Genomic DNA, 23,059 nt, shown 5'->3' on the forward strand with positions numbered 1-23,059 from the left:
ATTGTCGTGATTTTTCGGCAGAACGTAGTGCGTGCTCGATAGGCCGGAGGCCGTGGCTAATGGGTTTCAGTAGTTGCAAGTGTGTCTCGCCGCAAGTTCGTTGCACAGTGCAGCGTATTTTATTTATTTTGAAATAATTAAATCAAGACCCTACGTTGCCGACTGGCGTTGATATACAGCAAAGAGGACAGTAGAAAATGTGAGCCCCGACCGGGACTCGAACCCGGGATCTCCTGCTTACATGGCAGACGCTCTATCCATCTGAGCCACCGAGGGCACAGAGGATAGTGCGACTACAGGGATTTATCCCTTGTACGCTCCCCGTGAGACCCACATTCCCAACTTGATGTCCACACACAACATTCGCAATGCCTCTGTCCATTACACTCATTACTCGCTGCAGACAATCTTACCGAGTGCCGTAAGAGTTCGGGCAATGCGTGTGCATCCGCACTGAAGAAGAAGGTTAATGGCCGGTTAGCCTTAACTGTAGGAAGATGGTATCTGTTCTTTCGGACATGTCTGAAAGAACGGATACCAGCTTCATATATTTATTTATTTTGGTAATCTGTAAGTAGTTCATATCTTAGAGACAAAGTATGGACGATGCTAAGAAGAAAATGGCGACGGTTCTCGTTTTTCTGAGCGTTTGTAAAGTGTAGTGATTCGTAATACCCATAAAATAATGGGCATAACGCAGTCATGGATAATATCCTACAATAACGAACATAGTGCAAGCAACATTTGATTGGCGCTCACTGTAGCGTTGGTTTACACGGTGAAGCGGCAAAGAAACTGGTATAGGCATGCGCATTCAAATACAGAGAGATGTAACCGGGCAGAATACGGCGCTGCGGTCGGCAACGCCTATGTAAGACAACAAGTGCCTGGCGCAGTTGTTAGATCAGTTACTGCTGCTACAATTGTTGGTTATCAAGATTTAAGTGAATTTTAACGTGGTGTTATAACAGGTGCACGAGCGATGAGACATAGCATCTCCGAGGTAGTGAAGAAGTGGGTATTTTCCCGTACGACCATTTCACCAGCGTACCGCGAATATCAGGAATCCGGTAAAACACCAAATCTCCGACATCGCTGCGTCCGGAAAAAGATCCTGCAAGAACGGGACCAACGACGACTGAAGAAAATCGTTCAGCGTGACAGAGGTGCAACCCTTCCGCAAATTGCTGCATATTTCAATGCTGGGCCATTAAAAAGTGCCAGCGTGCCAACCATTCAACGAAACATCATCGATATAGGCTTCCGGAAGCGAAGGCCCCCTAGTGTACCCTTGATGACAGCACGACACAAAGCTTTACGCCTCGCGTGGGCCCGTCAACGCCGACATTGGACTGTTCCTGACAGGAAACATGTTGGCTGGTCGGACGAGTCTCGTCTCAAATTGTATCGAGCGGATGGACGTGTACGGGTACAGAGACAACCCATGAATTTATGGGCCCTGCATGTTAGCATGTGACCGTTCAAGATGGCGAAGGCTCTGTAATGGTGTGGGGCCCTGATACGTCTAGATAAGACTGATAGGTTACTTGCCTTCCACCCGACCAGTACACAAGAAACTCCAAAGCCAAAACGTAAAAGGCGTAGCCGCCCACAACCAAGTATGCATAAGCTGTCAAAACTACACAAACGTGTTGGACAGCGACAACACGGTGAGGAAAGGACACTGCCTTAATTTTACGTCAGCGGCCAGGGCAGGTAACCGGAACGCTAACGGCCGCAAGGCAGAAAATTCCGCTGGTGCACTTTGACTTCAAATAACCAAAATATAGTTAAACACCGGATGATGGCCAAACTTTCGCCAACTCGAACATTCGCTGTTGCTTATGGGAATACCACCAACAGCCAACCATGAAAACCAACGCCACAATGTGAAGAGACTGGCTTCGGCAATTAAATCACCACTCAACTTTGATGTCCTGGGTCGGTGAGCCACGAACCTCGTAACAGTCGGACAGCTCCCACACACTCCGACACAGCGTAGAGACCGCCGGGGGCCAGGTCCACTGCACCGAGCGGAGATTTCTTGGTTGATCCACACCAACCAACGAACTGCCGCACATCAGCATGGAGACAGCACTAAAATAACTGATCAGTCGACATCACAAGCTACCCACAGTTTCACGAACACTTGCACGAAGGACTATACAACACTAACGGCAGCGACTGTGCAAAAACAAGGAAGAATGACGAGTCGGCACACGCCGGCAACCCATAATCAATCGCCGGCCAACAAACACGTCGTCAGACAGAACGACCGACCGACGACCAACCAGCGTGGACCGCACTCAAGTGATATGTATCGGCAACCTTGGGCGAGTAATGGCTGTCCGGACCTCACTGCAGCACAACGCGCCCCGACTGAACTTCTGCCGCGTCCTAAGCCAAACACTGCCAGGTCCGAACTGCATTGCCAGCGCCTCCCAACTCACTGGCAGATCCGAACTCACTCCGAACACATGACAACCGGGAAAGGGCTTATACAGGGTGTTACAGAAAGATACGGCCAAACTTTCAGGAAATATTCCTCACACACAAATAAAGAAAAGATGTTATGTGGACATGTGTCCGGAAACGCTTAATTTCCATGTTAGAGCTCATTTTAGTTTCGTCAGAATGTACTGTACTTCCTCGATTCACCGCCAGTTGGCCCAATTGAAGGAAGGTAATGTTGACTTCGGTGCTTGTGTTGACATGCGACTCATTGCTCTACAGTACTAGCATCAAGCACATCAGTACGTAGCATCAACAGGTCAGTGTTCATCACGAACGTGGTTTTAGAGTCAGTGCAATGTTTACAAATGCGGAGATGGCAGATGACCATTTGATGTACGGATTAGCACGGGGCAACAGTCGTGGCGCGGTTCGTTTGTATCGAGACAGATTTCCAGAACGAAAGTGTCCCGACAGGAAGACGTTCGAAGCAATTGATCGGCGTCTTAGGGAGCACGGAACATTCCAGCCTATGACTCGCGACTGGGGAAGACCTAGAACGACGAGGACACCTGCAATGGACGAGGCAATTCTTCGTGCAGTTGACGATAACTCTAATGTCAGCGTCAGAGAAGTTGCTGCTGTACAAGGTAATGTTGACCACGTCACTGTATGGAGAGTGCTACGGGAGAACCAGTTGTTTCCGTACCATGTACAGCGTGTGCAGCCACTATCAGCAGCTGATTGGCTTCCACGGGTACACTCCTGCGAATGGTTCATCCAACAATGTGTCAATCTTCATTTCAGTGCAAATGTTCTCTTTACGGATGAGGCTTCATTCCAACGTGATCAAATTGTAAATTTTCACAATCAACATGTGTGGGCTGACGAGAATCCGCACGCAATTGTGCAATCACATCATCAACACATTTTCTGTGAACGTTTGGGCAGGCATTGTTGGTGATGTCTCGATTGTGCCCCATGTTCTTCCACCTACGCTCAATGGAGCACGTTATCATGATTTCATACGGGATACTTACTCTACCTGTGCTGCTAGAACATGTGCCTTTACAAGTACGACACAACATGTGGTTCATGCACTATGGAGCTCCTGCACATTTCAGTCGAAGTGTTCGTACGCTTCTCAACAACAGATTCGGTGACCGATGAATTGGTATAGGCGGACCAATTCCATGGCCTCCACGCTCTCTTGACCTTAACCCTCTCGACTTTCATTTATGGGGGCATTTGAAAGCTCTTGTCTACACAGCCCCGGTAGCAAATGTAGAGACTCTTAGTGCTTGTATTGTGGACGGCTGTGACTCAATACGCCTTCTCCAGGGCTGCATCAGCGCATCAGGGATTCCATGCGACGGAGGGTGGATGCATGTATCCTCGCTAAGGGAAGACACTTTGAACATTTCCTGTAACAAAGTGTTTGAAGTCACGCTGGTACGTTCTGTTTCTGTGTGTTTCCATTCCATGATTGTGATTTGAAGAGAAGTAATAAAATGAGCTCTAACATGGAACACATGTCCACATAACATATTTTCTTTCTCTGTGTGTGAGGAATGTTTCCTGAAAGTTTGGCCGTACCTTTTTATAACACCCTGTATAGACAAGCGCCGCTGCTACCGCTCACGGGCAGGAAAGGCGGCAACTCGGTGACACCAGCAATTGAAGTTAGCGTAACGCGGTGGTAATACAGTAAAAACAGGATGTCAAATGAAATATGGCACGAACGTTAGTCAAGCATGGCTCACTCAGAACGGTGTTCAAGCAATGCCGGAACTTCAGCAGATACGGCTTCACTTATGCAGTACTGAGGTTATAAGCAAAATGATTTCTATACGTCAACCCTTGTCAGCTCATCCCAGTGATGTCAAAGCAAAGTAAATAAATTACGAAACAGCTCGTACAGACTTATCCATGTAAATTCGCGTCTGCGATTATTGAATGTCCCTCTTACACCGAAGTGCGTAGTATACCTCATTGTGTTGCGGCGTTTGTTGCATCCCGCGTCCACGGTATTATGGTATTGCAATTTTAATGGCTAGCAGTGCATATTTGGCAGCAATGTGACTAGTTAATTCTGCTGCTCTGTAAACTTCAAGAGTCCTTCGATTTATTTCATTGAAGGCCACACTGCATTACAGGGAAAATGAAATCAAGGAATACAGTGGTTCGATATATAAGAGGCGCTAGCAATTCGATTAACCTACGGTATGTTAAACGTAAGGAAGAAATGACAGCTCGTAATCACAAGACATCTGGCGTACTGTAGTTCCAAAAAAAGGGCATGGAGCATGCTGAGCAGAGGATACATGGTACCAGCGCATCCACTCTCTTCTCCGCTACATTCTGATGTGGAATGAGCGAGTGGCGGCTGTGTGTGAACCTCGGTAAGCGCCACAATTTCTGTTATTCTCGTGGCTGCAACTGAAGATGTTACGCAAAAAAGGAACAAGTAAATACTGAGATATCCAGTCACAGTTGTATTGCTCTCCGTGCACTCATGCTGGGGGGGAAAAATAACTGTATGATATTCACGCACTTTGCCTGCAACTACACACTTCCCAGTACGCTGTCTAAATATACCGTGATCCAGGTGCCGTTGGACACAAAGGGAAAGTCAGCAGTGGTTATTTTGTTCCGATTTCCTAGGGTGCTTGGCAGGAAACGATCGATCTCCACACGCCGGCTGCAGCGGCGGATAAGTGTTTACATCGGCACGTCACCAGTCCCTGATAACCCGACCTTCCCGACGATAGCAGGCGCGGAACAAGTTACGTTAGGTTACATCACAGGCGCCGCCCTGCGTCCCCAGCTATCTGCCTGTGCTCCCCGGTAACCTGTTCAGCACGCCGGCCGGATTTGCCGGAGCGACAGCAGCTGGCTTGACCACCCTGACACAGATGGAAGAGTTGATTTAGGGAGCAGCGCTGCAACGGAACGGAGAGGCGGCATTCAAGCAATTCAAGTTGACTGCTTACGTTGAAACCGTATGAGGTTTACTTTGATTCGAAAACTTTTTGACGCACGTGCAGATTAAAAGAATGTCATGAGCATGATTGATAAATTTACTATCATCACATATGTTGAGGAAATATTTATACTTACAGTTTTTCTCAACATAGTCATCTACTCAAAGGATATGATTTTATTTTTGTTTTGAATGAATAGGTTCATTGACACCGACGCTTCGAAGAATGAATATGGAAGTTGTTGTTCCTACTGAGATAACAGCTGTCACAGAGGTATGAAATCGATGAGGCCCAAGGAAATAACAATTACTTCTACATCCATTGCAGGGTGCAGGGTACCATGTTCCACAACTAGTCATTTCGTTTCCTGTTCCACTCGCAAACAGAGTGAGAGAATAACGACCGTCTGTGTGCCTCCTTATGAGCCGCTACTTCTCGTATCTTACCTTTGTGGTCCTTATGTGATATGCACGTTGGCGGCAGCAAGATCACTCTGCTGTCACCCGCAAATGCCGTTTCGATGAGTTTCCTCAATAGCGTGTTGGTCGAACCTACCGGTAACAACTCTAGCACTCCGCCTCTGAAATGCTTGGCTGTGTTCCTTTAATCTGACCTGATGCAGATCCCAAATACTCGAGTACCACCCAGAACGAGTCGTACTAGTGTCTTACATACGGTCTCCTTTACAGATATACTACACTTTCCTAAAATTCTCCTAATAAACCGAAGTCGGCCACTGGCCATCCCTAGCACAATCCTGAAATGCTCGTTCCATTTCATATCGCTTGGCAGTGTTACGTCTACTTATTGAATCGGCGTGACTGTGTCAAGCAGCACACCGCCGACGCTATATACCAAGATTATGGAATTGTTTTTCCTACTCATCTGCATTTAGTTACATTTTCCTCCATTCAGAGCTAGCTGTCATTCATCACAGCAAGTAGAAAGCTTGCCCAAGTCATCTTGTATCCTCTTACAGTCGCCCAACGACGACTCTTACCCGAACACCACAACGTCATTAGCAAACAGCCGCAGCTTGCTGTTCATCCTATCGTTCAGATCATTTATGTATATAGAGATGAATAGAGGTCCTACCACACTTCCCCCGGGGCTTACGACAATCGTGCTTGTGGCTATAGGAGCTATACGTATCACTTTTTTAGTCATATACGTTTTTGTTCCCCGCTAAACTATTAATTTCAGATGAAAATCAGAGTACAATGAATTTAGCCTATTGGTGAGAGATGACATAAGGTCGACAAGTAGAAAAAATTATTTTACTAATAAGAAGTATATATTATTTTTAAAGTAATTTTTTCCACTTGTTGCCTAATTATTACTTATATATATAATAATAATAATTAGGCCGCCGTTTAGATGTAAGTTTCCATGGTACTATATTCGCCAGAGCTCGAAGGCAAGTGGCGGTAATTTTTATATATATATATATATATATATATATATATATATATATATATATATATATATATATAAAATGCTCTGGCGAATGTTGTACCATGGAAACTTACATCTAAGCGGCGGCGGAGGAGTGTAATAACGATATAGGACGCATGGCCTTTGCTTTTTCTGAAGTATTAACACAAATGTCACCTTGTAATGTAGTCAGTCGTCGCAGAGTATTCATTCTGGACTCACCGGTCTATAATTATGCCGGGACAGTGCAGATAACTTTCCAACAGCCATTAAAAATATGAATATTATCATTACGGGGCACAATGCCTGAAAGGTTATTGAAGTATATACAGCGTGTTAACTTACATGTGCGGAAGCTCTCACGAAAGGATAGGGCACTTAAAAAGAAGCAAACAAGTTCATTTTTAGAGTTCCCTACCTCGATCGGTAAGAACTGAACCGTCAAAGGACCACTTAGTTACTCGTCCGTCTATCTGTTAAGACCCAATTTTGACAGCAACAGGTTATGGAACCAAGCTGTAATTTACGTGACAGACCAAGGTCTACGGAGCCTTGGAGGCACAAAAAATTTAAGCTTCTGAGTCAATGCAGTCATAAGATGCGGCCATTTGTGACACGTGTATACTCACTCACCAAATCCTACAGATGAACTGTCATCAACATACGAGTAGATAATCAAGTTTGGGCGACCCTCGGAGTGTGAATCATACTCGAGCTTGTGTGGCTATTTTTAATTTCCTGCTTTCATTCGTCTCTGTCTCCTTGTTTTGAAATTTGCAACTTTGTTGTACACATATTTTTTCTTTGCAAATGTCTTCTGATTGGCAAATGAAATGCTCAAATCTCTAACATAAGCCTCTAAACTCTGCATCATGAATTTCCTAATCACGTTGCCGGAGATGGAAAATCTGCTCTATAAAAATCCACATGGATTCTGCAAACAGAGATCGTGTGAAAGCTCATTCTCTTCCTCCATGAGGTCCTCAGCGCCGTAGACAACGGCGCTCAGGCTGATGCCGTGTTGCTTGACTTCAGGAAGACATTTGACACCGTCCCGCATTGCCACTTAGTGGAAAAAAATACCACCTTATCGAGTAACGGAGCAGATTAGAGACTGGATTCAAGACATCCTTACAGACAGGACTCAGCACATCGCTCTTAAAGGAACACAATCGACAAATGTAAAGGTAACTTCCGGAGAACCCCAAGGAAGCGTGATAGGACCGTTACTGTTTACAATGTATATAAATGATGTAGTAGAAAGCGTCGGATGCTCTCTAAGGCTGTTCGCAGATGATGCCGTTGACTGTAGTAATGTAGCAACACCAGATGATAGTAACGATCTGCAGAACGACCTCCAGAGAATTGATAAATCGTGCTGGCAGTTGACCCTGAACGTAAGTAAACGCAACATATTGCGCATACATAGAAAAATAAATCTACTACTTTGCAGCTACACTATTGATGACAAACCGTTGGAAATAGTACCTGTCGTAAAATATCTAGGAGTAACTATCCAGAGTGACTGAGTGGAACGACCACATAAATAGTGGCAACAGAGAAAATGTAACTCATCCATGAAGGAAGTGCCTTATAAGGCGCTTGTTCGACAGGTTCTTGAGTATTTTTCATCTTTATTGGACCTCTACCAGATAGTTGTGATAGAAGAGATAGAGAAGATCCAACAAATAGCGACGCGATTCGCCCCGGGATAGTTTAGCCGGCACGAGAGCATTACGGAAATGCTCAGCGAACTCCACTGGTAGACGTTGCAACAGAGCCACTGTGCATCAGGGAGAGATTTACTATTGAAATTTCGAGAGAGCACTTTCCGGGAATAGTCGGGCAAAAAGTTACTTCCTCCTCCCCTCCCCCCCCCCCACCCCCCCCCCCCACCCCCCACATACCTCTCGCCTAATGACCACGAGGTGAGCTGTTCACGAGTGGAACGGAGTGGAGGGCTCATTTAGTGGTACACAAAGTACCCTCCACCAAACACCATTAGGTGCCTTGCGGGGTACGATGTAGATGTAGATGTGTTCCTCGCTCCCGTGTTCCATGTGTCAGTCGTATCTGATGAGATATTTCTTGAACGCACTGGCAAAAAATGTCGACACTAGTAATAGGTCTTTAATACGCCGTGCGCTTCACCCTAAAACCAAAATTAGATAGAGTGAGCTTAGGAGATCGAGCAGAATAGGGCGATGTTGCCCAACGGCCTGTCTCTTTACTTCGGAAACGCTGGTTTAAACTTTTTCTCGCTTGAGATGGTGCGCCATCGTCCGCGAACCACATGTTCTGAAGTAAGTGCGGTGGAACATCTTCGAGCCAAACGTTCAAAAGTTCCATTAAAAGTTCTATCCAGTCGATGTTCCACGGAAAATGAAAGATCCAATTAATCTGTCTCCAGTTATGCCAGGCCTTACATTAATGCTATGTCTTGTTTCAATAATTGCAAAAAAACAACAACAAAAATGTGTCTAACTAAGAAAATACAAAAGTGGACCATATGTATTATGAACTTTTTGCCTCGGCTTTAGTCATCTATCCAGAACCAAAAGGTTTTAAATACCTGATCGGCGGTGTATTTTTAAAATTAATTAATGTACAGCTGATTATTTTCAGTAGCTTTGTGCAGTAGGTAATTTTCAAATCGCCAAGGTAAGACATTTATTCTTACGATTAAGACTGTGTTCATTTATCTCGTTAGTGGCGCCTGTAGAGCCAGATCATTTTCTAATGCAGTCAGATAGTGAATCTAGGGCTCTAGTTACGATTCTTCTACTGGTGTCTTAAATTTTCCATGGAATTTTTACCTTGGCCGCTTACTGCGGTAGTACACGCGAGACAAAGTATAAGAACCACATTATTACCGAAATTTAGCACTCGGAATTGGAGGCAATTGTAAATAAGATATAATCAATTCAAACCTTCGTTTTAAGAAAGGGAGCTGCAGCACTGGTGAGCCCTCCGCCAAATAAGATTCACATTAATGTGGGATGTCCTGATGAAGCAGAAGTGGTGTTTCACTGGAGAAGGATCGGGACTTGCAGCTGGTGGTACGGTAGGACGAGTTGCACGAGAGATGCGGGATTAGTCGTTACCCCCTTTGATCCCAGTTCCTTTCAAAGGAACAATCGCGGCATTCGGGTTACGCGATTTAAAGGGAGTACATGCATTCTATAGATACAGTGTTAAATTTGCAATGTTGATGACCCATTATCTCAGAACCTTTGACACTTAGAGATCTGAAATATTTGGGAAATTCCCCCCTTTTCTGATTACTGAACCAGAATCATTACATGTGGACAAGTAATTAGTTTGTTATTTTCATTTATGTTCAATTTTTTTAAAATCCACTTTTGCTTCTGAAAGTAAAGAAATATTTTGCTGGTTTAGTTGCAGCAGTATACTAAGAGGTAACATAGTGTAAAATTAGATATACGTATCTGTAATTGTTCGGGAGATAATGCGCCAAACATTTTTTTGAAAGTCATTTTCAAGATATCAAGTTTAAACGTTTAATTTGATATTAATTCACATATGGAGGCATGCCAGCTCCTAGAAACAGCCAGGCCTATAATCAGCATTATCTGAATCCTGTTTTTGATCGTCCTGCAAACCTAAAAGCTTCTTTCTTTCCCTGCCCCTTGTTCTTTAGTCACTTCCTCTGATGCACGCTGGGGTTTCATGGTCCTGAGTCGATCCATTTGCTGGAAGTCTTGCGGTGTGTTGGTTCAAATGGCTCTGAGCACTATGCGACTTAACTTCTGAGGTCATCAGTCGCCTAGAACTTAGAACTACTTAAACCTAACTAACCTAAGGAAATCACACACATCCATGCCCGAGGCAGGATTCGAACCTGCGACCGTAGTGGTCGCTCGGCTCCAGTCTGTAGCGCCTAGAACCGCACGGCCACTTCCTGAACTGATATCAAATTACTATAGTATCCTAATTCTTCCCCTGTTACCATCATTAAACGTTATCGCCGCATCACAAACATCCAAGCATAGAGTTTACATTTCTACAAAGACTTTTTTGGTATGCGGGTCCAGACGACATTATTGAAAGACTCATTCGGGACCATGGAGACATTTGGAAAGAAGGTTAGGATGAGATAACTCTATATATTGCGTTAGTTTCTTCCATCACTGCAGACGATATGTTATTTTTTGCCTAAATTGTTCCTCTGTAACCGCTGCCTGAGCTTTGCGGTACTTGCACCATGAATCAGCACCAAGTGGGCAAAGACCACGTATAGGTGTATCACCAGTGGATAATTTGTGGAAAAATATAGCCCACACTGGTCTTTTAATTCCCTTTAGGCCTTGTGTATCGTTTCTTATTGCTGTTCCATAGCGTTTTTATGCATAAGTCTTCCTTTAACATTTAGAATCTCCACAAAATCCACGTACAGTATTACAATTTCTGGTTACGCACTGCATCCAACTTCTTAACACGAACATTGACATGAATTCAATGAAAAAATAGCTGAAAATCATTGACTTCTATAATCAATAGTTCCAGAAATAGAGATACGTAAGAAACTCAATGTGGAAAGACTGGTTTTTTATACTTGCACTGTTAACTTCGAAAAAATAAAACCACACTTCCAATTGGAATTAATAGACATATGATACATCAAATTATTCAGGAGAGACCAAATATTATTAAGAGATAATGATCGGAAAATGTCACATTTTGACCTATTTCCCCGTTAGAACTCCCCTTACAAGTTTTACTAAAACATAATTACGGATGGAAGGACGCAACCGCCAACCCCTGCAATACGAGAGAGGGTCTCAACCACTGAGCTGCCTCGTTTGCTGACATAAGAGGCATTTCATCTGCATCCAAATTATATTCTGCAAGCCATATGACGGTGTATGGAGGAGGATACTGTTGTGGTTGGGAGGAGAGCCAACATCGTTTTACTAAAGGAGGCCGAAATGCACGCGTTAGCTCACGCAGGCTGGCGTGAGGTCTGGAACAGTTAAAGGAGTTGAGCCTAGTAAAAAAAGTACGTAGCTTCTGGAATACTTAACTTTAATCCATAATTGGTAAACATCGGTCTGACGGTACATGCATGACAAGATAAATAGCAAATGATAATGGCGCCTTGCTAGGTCGTAGCAAATGACGTAGCTGAAGGCTATGCTAACTATCGTCTCGGCAAATGAGAGCGTAATTTGTCAGTGAACCATCGCTAGCAAAGTCGGCTGTACAACTGGGGCGAGTGCTAGGAAGTCTCTCTAGACCTGCCGTGTGGCGGCGCTCGGTCTGGAATCACTGATAGTGGCGACACGCGGGTCCGACGTATACTGGCGGACCGCGGCCGATTTAAAGGCTGGCGGTGACACCACAGGTACGTCTCTTACTTCTCGTACCACTAACTGATCCCTTCTTCTCTGTTCCGCTCGCGATTGGCGTGACGGAAAAATTACTGTCGGTAAGTCTCCACATTAGCTCTAATTTCTCGGCTTTTCTCGTCGTGCTCATTTCGCGATATGTATGTGGGAGGAAGTAATGTGTTATCCGACTATTCCCGCGAATTGTTCTCTCTAAATTTCAATAGTAAACCCGTCCGCAATGCACAACACCTCTCCTGCAGCATCTGCTACTGGATTTCTTTGAGCATCTGTAACGCTCTCGCGCCTACTAATCGATCCCGTGACAAAACCTGCAGCTCTTCGTTGGATCTTCTCTGTCTTTTCTGTCATTCCTAGTCCGAGAGACTGAGGGACAGTACTCAAGAATCGGTCGACCAAGCGCTTTATAAGCCACTTACTTCGTGGATGAGTTATACACTGTAAACAGTAATAGTCCTGTCGCATTTCCTTGGGGTACTCCGGAAATTACCTTTACATCTGTCGATTTTGTTCCCTTAAGAGCGACGTGTTGAGTTGTGTGTGCAAGGAAGTCATGAATCCAGTCGCAAATCCTCTCCGATGCTCGATAAGCTGGTATTTGTTTCACCTAAACGCGAGTGCCGGACAGTGTCAAATGCCCTCCTGAAGTCAAGGAACACGGCATCAGCCGGATCTCCGTTGTATACGGCGCTGTGGATCTCATGGAGGAACAGTGTTTCGCTGTCCAAAAAGTTCATAATTCTTGAGATTAAAACATATTGCACAGTTCTACAAGAGATTGACGTCAACGATATAGGGTTATAATTATGTGCATCTGTACACGGCCCTTCTTCGAAGCGTAATGACGTGTGCTATTTTCTAGTCACTAAGTACCCTTAATTGATCCAGCGACTTACGATAAACCTCTGCTAGAAGAGAAGCAAGTTCTTTCGCATAATCTTTGTAGACTCTTACAGGTATCTCATCTGGTTATGATGCCATTTCACTACCAAACGATTTTAGCTGCTTTTCTATTCTGCGATCGGTTATCTCAGTGTCTTCCATTTCGACGTTTGTACGACACTTGAAAGGAAGGACCGTACTATGAATCTTACGCAGTGAAACAATTTCGGAATAATGAATTCAGTATTACGGCCTACTCACTGTGATCACCGGTTCAGTAGAGGGAGGGAATAGAAGATTTTGAACCGCTTACTGATTTTACATGAGACCAAACTTTCGTAGGAACTTTACTCACACCGGTTGACGAAATTTTACTTTCAGAGTCACTGAACGCTTCTCTCAACGTTCTCCATGTGCTCAATTTCGTTTCGTTCAGCTTTTGTTTGAATGCTAGGTTTCGACTTCTCTTGACGCTGTGTTAAAGCTCCCTTTGTTTACGCACCAGTTTTCTAAAAATGTTCAAATGTGTGTGAATTCCTAAGGGGTCAAACTGCTGAGTTCATCGGTCCCTAGACTTACACACTACTTAAACTAAATTATGAACAACACACATACCTATGCCCGAGAGAAGACTTGAACTTCCGGCGGGAGGGGCCGTGAAGTCCGTGACGTGGCGCCTCAAACCACGCGGCCACTCCGCGCGCCAGCAGTTTTCTACCACGGCTATTAAACCACGGTGGGTCTTTCCCATCCCTGAAGACCTTGTTGGGAACATACTTGTCTGGGGCATATTGCACTATGCTTTTGAACTTGTGCTGCACATTTCGTCCTCATCACTGAATATTTGACGCTGACTACTGTAACACTATAGCTCTAATACTCTACTGATTTATTTTGCCTTTTGTTTTATTTAATGTTACATCGTTGAGCTTCTGTACATATGTTTGATTGAATAGATATCACAAATTTGTTTACCCTTTCCTTTGTAAAAACTTTGATGTCATGATTTGATTCTATGCAATGTAGTGTATCTGTTATTTAAATTCTTTGTCTCAATTGAAGGGAGACAAAACTTACTGTATACATTTGGAATTTTGTTTAAATAATTTTGTGTAGAACTACCAATATTATTTAATATGTTTGTTTGCTCCTATGTAAACTGCTGACCTTCACTTAAGGTTCTTAGTTATTTTGTATGTAAAAGGTGTTGTGGTTCCCCTCGGGAACGGAACTGTAGCGCGCAAATTGTGGTTGGCCTAGGTAGAAAAGGTGGAACCATGACTCAGTCGGGGACGAGCTAGCAAACTGTCAACTGCTCATGTAAAAGTTGTATATTGTGCTGGTTCCGAGAGAGGCTTTTCGTGACGCTTTCCAATGCCTCGGATGGATGGATGGATGGATGAAGAGCTGGACTCTTTCTACAATTGATATCTATCATCGCCACCAAGAAATGACAGAGTCCAGCAAATCTACCTGCAAATCCACGTACTAACATGCAATCGCCACCACATTGCGCAATCACTGTAACGGAATACTATAATAATGTACAGAGAAGGATCATCTTATTGGATGTGTTAGTGTGCTCAAATATAAGGTAATATATAACTGAATTTATGTACCTACCTTGATTTTTCTTTCCTTATCATAACACCTCTCAGGTTCCTCTCCGTTTGAACTAAAGTGATTACCGAGTGTCCTTACTGAAAGAACATTAAAGCCCAGTGTTTTGCTAATTAATGCCTCTTGAACATAATAAAAAGAAAGTTTAAAGTTAATGTGACAAGAGAGAAGTAAATGATGCTTGCTGAAAATAATTTTCCTATTAAAACTGCTTATTAAAGTGTTGTTGCCAACATCAAAATTAAAAGTTCTTAAGACTGATGCTTCTAAAGTTTTGCTTGGTAAATTATCACATTGCTGCCTGTTGTAAATTGCAGAAGGTGAGTCAGTATCTTACAAATACGTTAATTTTGTGTCTCACTGTAGTAAAAGTGGAAAACTGCAGTTGTGGAAAGTTATAAACTCATGCTTTCTAAGCACTTGTTTCTTTTGGGAATTGAAAGTGTATTGGTAGTGTAATAGGATCCACAGTTTATCCTTTATGCTCATGATAAATAACAATTAATAGAAAGACCACTATTTATGAAAACAATTTCTTTATTCAAAAGACACTGAGAAGTAAACTGTTAGTGAATTCCAATTAACTTTCATATAAATAGAATAGTATTTAGTTGAGAGATACTTAACCTGTGACCAGTTCATAATTTTGCAGTAAACTACATTTATAATTTTATGTCAGCCAGGAAAATGTTTGAACAATAATACTGAACCTATGTCCAATTAATGATTCTGCAGTGAATATTAATAGTAATGTTATAAAGACCATTCAGTTTGAATAAGCCCTGAAAGTAATAGTGTGTCTCATTATCTGTTGCATTTATGCCAGTAGTTTGTTCTGATCTGTTAACTCCAACCTTAACCTGAACACATTGTATCCAGGTGCCAGAGTTCATTGCACTCGCGTGTGGCAAAGTATAGGTTGTGTTTGTCCGTTGAAGTTACTCATACCTAATTTCTTAAACAAGAATGTTAATAATTCTCTTGCCTAATTAGGCTGGCGACCGTTTCTTTACTCTTTAAACGGTGTAGCTAGGTAAAATATTATTTGTTACTGTTTAAATGTTTACGTAATTCTGACTTTCACTTCCGATAAGCCACCTGCGTTAGGTACAACACGGTCAACATAACAAAATTCCTCTCAGAGGGTAACACTGCTCTGTTGCGTTATACCATAATTGCTTTAACAAGATAGTTTTATTTCACGACCTGCCTTCAACTTTAAGATTATGGTATAGTAGTAGCAGACGGTAGTGTTATACGTGGCTTTTCCGTGACAGGACTAGTTGTTCTGTTGGGGCATAGTTCTTAATAGACCAAATTTCGTATCTGATTGCACAAGCTACGTGAATGCACTTGCAGTATTATACTACCTTTCTTAACATTCCTTGTAATAGCCGCAGTCACAGTTGCTACCATAGTATTCTGATCGCTGATACATTACCCTGCGGTAATTGATTCGGTAAGTTCATATCTGTTTATTGCTAGGATCACTGACACGCTTCTTTCTCTAGTTGCTTTAATTAATATATTGAAAAATCTGCCTCAGTTGCAAAAATTTTCTGGTCTTGCCCAGGTTTCGGCTCGAATAATGTAGCCTTCTTCAGAAGCATAAAATTACTATAACATGCCAGAGTAAGGCACAGTCTTTACTGATATAGGTCAAACATATTAATTAAAGTGTGGCGGAGGGTACAACGTCTCCATGGCTCTGAGCACTATGGGACTTAACATCTGAGGTCATCAGTCCCCTAGAACTTACAACTACTTAAACCTAACTAGCCTAAGGACATCACACACATCTATGCCCGAGGCAGGATTCGAACCTTCGACCGTAGCGGTCGCTCGGTTCCAGACTGCAGCGCCTAGAAAAGCACGGCCACTCCGGCCAGCAACGTCATCACGCTTACATACTATTGACCGACATAGGTCAAGTATACTATAGCATATTTTAGTATACTTGACCTATGTCGGTCAATAGTAGTTAAGTGCAAGAACAGGGGCGTTGTACGCCCAGTTAAACCCTAATTAAATTATAGATAATGATTAAGGTTTTAAACAAGCGAGACAAGTAAGGTGCTCGCTGTTAGTCATGTTCAGTGGGGATATATTACACGTTGACCATATGTGCATAAAGTCGTAAAGATAATCCTTAAACATTATGCACCCAACCCAGTAAATTTCCTACAATTTAATACAATTTCCGTATAGTTAATACACTTAGGGGCTTCATCTACATAATGCATAGTTTGCTTACCATTACGATTATCAGCTCCCAACACGTGATACACGGACAGCCAATGATATACAGCCTTGATTCTCCGTATGATGACTCGCATGAGTTTCTATGTGCTCAGTGCAATTCGGCGTGTAACGGTCAGTGCCAACGTAGTTGCCGCTGCCAACCGACAGCGTGGTGAAGTGATGCCGGGGCTGGGCGTCAGTTAAGTAGTTTTAATTCGACGTGGTACCACGGTACTAATGGTTTTAATTTTTGATGTTGACTGTGCCTTACTCTGGCATATTATAGTAATTTTATGCTTCTGAAGAAGGCTACATTATTCTAGCAAAAACCTGGGTAAAGACCAGAAAATGTTTGCAACTGAGGAGGATTTTTCAATATATTAGTCTATCACAGTTGCTGACGGAACTGCAATATGCTAAAAAATTCTTAGCTCCTCTAATTATCTGCTCGAAGTTATTTTCTGGCAAGACATTCAAAACATTGTCCCACGAAACCGACTCAGTTACACCAGTTTTGATAGCATGACTCTCCCAATCTATACGTGTCAAGTTGGAGTCACTCCCCATTACAACAGCATAATCAGGACGATTATAAACAATATTCTGCAAGTTCTCCCTGAAGCGCTCAACCAGTACACTCCTAAACAAGGTGCTCTGTAAAAGCATACGATTACCGTTTTTGATCGCTCTTTCATGCTTAACATCACCCAGATTTACTCAAATTTGCGATCCGTTATTGAATTCTTTAGTGCAATAAATACGCCGCCGCCATTGGAGACTAACCTATTCTTCCATTCTTACGATAAATATTCCAATCTGAACTTATGATTTCGTTGCTTTCTGGTTCTGGACATTATAACCTTAATAAGTGATAGTAATTGTGTGAAGCTTCCTTGGATGCTCCTGCCGTTTACTAATATCATATTAACCCTTTTCTGCACCAAGTCTGCAAGGATTAGCATTGTTTAAGAATATTGTAGCTGTTATAACTTCAATTTTGGCTTGCATTTCGTCTCTGATCCCAAGGGGCGTTTATCTAATCCAAACACCATGCAAGTGCCCACCACTGTCTTATTTACAGACAGCTGTCTTGAGGTCGAAGAGCACTGCATTTTTTCGTTTCCAGTTGGCAACACACTACTGCCGCGTGGCTTGTTCATTGTCCATGTATGGCGCGCACAGCCTTCGACTGCAACGTATGCGAGGCGAGGAACGACCTCGGCAATGCCGGCCGACTGCTAAAGAAGTCGGAAGTCTCCCCCCAACCCGTATTCGGTTTCATGGAACGGCATTAGTACTGAGTGAGCGGGCACAATATGTGTGTGTGTGTGTGTGTGTGTGTGTGTGTGTGTGTGTGTGTGTGTGTGTGTGTGTGTGTCGGGGGCGTGGTGGTAGAAGGAGGCAAACGAGAGATTTTGGACGCGATATGTGCAACAACACACCTCCACAGAAGCGAGCAGGTAGACCGCTATGGTCTAAGGCACGTCTGTTGATACTTTTAAAAATATTTGGAATCCGGTATATTGATATTTAAAAATATTTTCATCGGTGCCTGATAGTTCGAAGATAATATCGATATATGGACGAAAAAAGTATCTACGTACCTGGCTATAAAAATTCCGCTGCATACTGTAAAAGTATTGCCGGTTCTAGAATAGTATATTTAAATGTTGATGTTGTTGTTGTTGTTGTTGTTGTCTTCAGTCCTGAGACTGCTTTGATGCAGCTCTCCATGCTACTCTATCCTGTGCCAGCTTCATCTCCCAGTTCTTACTGCAACCTACATCCTTCTGAATCTGCTTAGTGTATTCATCTCTTGGTCTCCCTCTACGATTTTTACCCTCCACGCTGCCCTCCAATGCTAAATTTGTGATCCCTTGATGCCTCAAAACATGTCCTACCAACCGACCCCTTCTTCTAGTCAAGTTGTGCCACAAACTTCTCTTCTCCCCAATCCTATTCAATACCTCCGCATTAGTTACATGATCTACCCACCTTATCTTCAGCATTCTTCTGTAGCACCACATTTCGAAAGCTTCTATTCTCTTCTTGTCCATACTAGTTATCGTCCATGTTTCACTTCCATACATGGCTACACTCCATACAAATACTTTCAGAAACGACTTCCTGACATTTAAATCAATACTCGATGTTAACAAATTTTTCTTCTTCAGAAACGCTTTCCTTGCCATTGCCAGTCTACATTTTATATCCTCTCTACTTCGACCATCATCTGTTATTTTGCTCCCCAAATAGCAAAACTCCTTTACTACCTTAAGCGTCTCATTTTCTAATCTAATTCCTGGAGCATCACCCGATTTAATTCGACTACATTCCATTATTCTCGTTTTGCATTTGTTGATGTTCATCTTATATCCTCCTTTCAAGGCCCTTTCCATTCCGGTCAGCTGCTCTTCCAAGTCCTTTGCTGTCTCTGACGGAATTACAATGTCAATTTCTTCTCCATGGATTTTAATCCCTACTCCGAACTTTTCTTTGTTTCCTTTACTGCTTGCTCAATATACATATTGAATAGCATCGGGGATAGGCTACAACCCTGTCTCACTCCTTTCCCAACCACTGCTTCCCTTTCATGCCCCTCGACTCTTATAACTGCCATCTGGTTTCTCTACAAATTGTAAATAGCCTTTCGCTCCCTGTATTTTACCCCTGCCACCTTTAGAATTTGAAAGAGAGTATTCCAGTCAACATTGTCAAAAGCTTTCTCTAAGTCTACAAATGCTAGAAACGTAGGTTTGCCTTTTCTTAACCTTTCTTTTAAGACAAGTTGTAGGGTCAGTATTGCCTCACGTGTTCCAATATTTCTACGGGATCCAAACTGATCTTCCCTGAGGTCGGCTTCTACTAGTTTTTCCATTCGTCTGTAAAGAATTCGCGTTAGTATTTTGCGGCTGTGACTTATTAGACTGATAGTTCGGTAATTTTCACATCTGTCAACACCTGCTTTCTTTGGGATCGCTTCAGTAAGCGATACTAATTCTGGGATCTTTCCTTCGCTGCAGAGGGAGGGGGCAAGAGGGAGGGAGGGAGGGGGGCAAGATGGAGAGAGGGAGGGAGGGAGGCAAGAGGGAGGGAGGGGGGCAAGAGGGAGGGAGGGAGGGAGGGGGGCAAGAGGATGGGGGCAAGAAGATGGGGGCAAGAGGATGGGGGTGGGAGGGAGGGGGGGAAGAGGATGGGGGAGCGAGGGGAGGGGGGAAGAGGATGGGGGAGGGGGTTAGAGGATGGGGGAGGGGGGAAGAGGATGGGTTGAGGGAGGGGAGGGGGGAAGAGGATGGGGGGAGGGATGGGAGGGGGAAGAGGATGGGGGAGGGAGGGGGACTGGAAGGGAGGGAGGGAGGGGGGAAGAGGGAGGGAGGGGGGAGGAGGGAGGGAGGGAGGGAGGGGGGAGTGAGGGGGAGAGGTTGATATGGAGACGGAGCATTGAAAGTGCTGTGTTCAAAAACTCACCACATACATTTTGGGAAGACTAAAAAGAATGCAATAAACGACAAAATAATTTTATGGTCATGTAAGGAATGTGATCGAAAATATTGAAAATTGCTTTTTTTCATCACATTCCGAGAAGACTACATAAAAACACGCTGTCCTCAATATCTGGCGTAGTTTGCTGCCAAACTGTGCTACGAGGGAGAACTCTTTCTGAACGTAAACCGAGTTTGTTTTTCTATAGAAACGCGGGCAAGATGCTGAGACAATTACTGCTTCTCCGGTTTTTACTGCGAATATCATCCCAGCACCTGTAGATCATCAATTGTAAAATAATAAAGGTAATGTTGCACAGGAAGTCCTCAAGAACATCTTACAGTCCCTTTCTGGAAATTTATTTGCAATTTCCTATGCCTTTCCTTTTCGAGACTCGCATGAAAATGTTAATAAATACTGAGCATTATTTCGGTTTGTTTGTAGTGTATTTAAAGTAAAAGAAGAAAGTGAAGGCAGAAAATTGGTTTCCCTATAGGAAGCCGAACCTACGATCCTGTGATTACTGATCGCTACTATTTCGCTGTGCCGGTCATTGCCTGGGAAGTACACCAACAGAAATGGCCGCGCCAAAAATGCTACTTTTTCTAAACGCTCTTTCCGACTTCTGTCACTTTCATTTCTGGCCAAGACCTGCACGTACCATAAATTTTGGACGAAATCGGTGATGACAAGTAGAAGCGCTCCCTTTGTTAGTACTACCAGGCCTTCAGGAAATTTTGTACATTCGATTAACCTTTCTCCTGTTCCACGCATTTTTACCTAAATCATTAAAATATTGAATTAAGTGAACAACAATAGGTTTGTCCAGCCCCTCTCCCAATTTTAAATCCCTCTGCCATCTAATTCCGTATCCTGACTTTTACTTGTCGTATATACATTGTTCACTAGTCCCCTTTCATACAGTAAAACTACGATATTCTTTGGGATACCTAAAGGCTTTGTAAATTGGATTCAATCAAAATCTTTCACCAAGCCATCGAAAACTGCACACGTTCCCCACCTATCTCTAAGATATCTTTTCCCACTTCGAAACAGTCACATTACAATTCTTCATCCTCCGTCCTTCCATTCAATACGCTCTCAGCTTTAATTTGCAGTCTTCTAACTATTATTCTTAGTACAATTTTTTCCGAATGAGAAATGAAACTTATTGTCCTGTATTCCATACATTTCGTGGAATTAGTAGCACCACTACTGTTCCTGTGAAGTCATCTGGCAACTCACCCTCCTCACGAGTGTTATTGCACAAGTGTAGAGTTTCTGCCTTTCCTGGGCTACATTTCTGAACGTTACATTAAAAGAAAGTTAAAATTGAGAGCGATGACCAGAAATGCAAAGATGTTCAGTCTTATTTATACTGTTATTTTACCCCATAGAAGCCGTGTCCTATTTGAACCTCTAAGCATTACCTGAAGACGGTCAGAAAATCGAAATCATGACATATATTAAGTGATAACGATTAGGATTGTTTCAGTAAATTTGTAAGTAGGCTGGCTGCCTCTGAGCACTATGCGACTTAACTTCTGAGGTCATCAGTCGCCTAGAACTTAGAACTAATTAAACCTAACTAACCTAAGGACATCACACATCCATGCCCGAGGCAGGATTCGAACCTGCGACCGTAGCGGTCGCTCGGTTCCAGACTAGCGTCTAGAACCGCACGACACTCTGGCCGGCTGTAAGTAGGCTGTTTAGGTTTTTATGTTGGTAGCGTCACGTAGCGCTCTGTATGGAAATCACTGGCTGTGCTGTGTGCAGTCTGTGGCTGGGTGGCATTGTTTGAATATTCGCTATTGTAGTGTTGGGCAGTTGGCTGTTAACAGCGCGTAGCGTTGCGCAGTTTGAGGTGTGCCGCCAGCAGTGGTGGATGTGGGGAGAGAGATGGCGGAGTTTTGAGAGCGGATGATCTGGACGTGTGTCCGTCAGAAAAACGAAATTTGTAAGACTGGACGTCATGAACTGATATATATATATATAATTATGAATTTTGAACATTAAGGTAAATACATTTTGCTAACTTTCGTTTGCTAACTATGCCTATCGGTAGTTCAAAATGGTTCAAATGGCTCTGAGCACTATGGGACTCAACATCTTAGGTCATAAGTCCCCTAGAACTTAGAACTACTTAAACCTAACTAACCTAAGGACATCACACACACCCATGCCCGAGGCAGGATTCGAACCTGCGACCGTAGCAGTCCCGCGGTTCCGGACTGCAGCGCCAGAACCGCTCGGCCACCGCGGCCGGCGCCTATCGGTAGTTAGTGCCTTCTGTAGTTATAATCCTTTATTTAGCTGGCAGTATTGGCGCTCGCTGTATTGCAGTAGTTCGAGTAACGAATATTTTTGTGAGGTAAGTGATTCATGAAAGGTATAGGTTATTGTTAGTCAGGGCCATTCTTTTGTAGGGATTATTGAAAGTCAGATTGCGTTGTGCTAAAAATATTATGTGTCAGTTTAGTGTTGATCAGAATAACTAAGGAGAGAAATGTCTGAGTACGCTCAGTTGTGCTCAGCTGTTTGAAAATCAAATAACGTAACGAGTTTACCAGCACAGTAATTTATAAATTTTTC

The 23,059-nt window shown here is 43.3% G+C and overlaps 1 non-coding gene across 1 annotated transcript; it reads right to left on the reverse strand.

The window, feature by feature from the left end:
- Positions 1 to 202: 202 nt before the first annotated feature.
- Positions 203 to 277, reverse strand: Trnat-ugu. The gene has a single exon. It is a non-coding gene; the product is annotated as a tRNA-Thr (tRNA).
- Positions 278 to 23,059: the final 22,782 nt, after the last annotated feature.

This window comes from Schistocerca americana, chromosome 8, assembly GCF_021461395.2.
Source record: "Schistocerca americana isolate TAMUIC-IGC-003095 chromosome 8, iqSchAmer2.1, whole genome shotgun sequence".
NCBI classification, from domain to species: domain Eukaryota; kingdom Metazoa; phylum Arthropoda; class Insecta; order Orthoptera; family Acrididae; genus Schistocerca; species Schistocerca americana.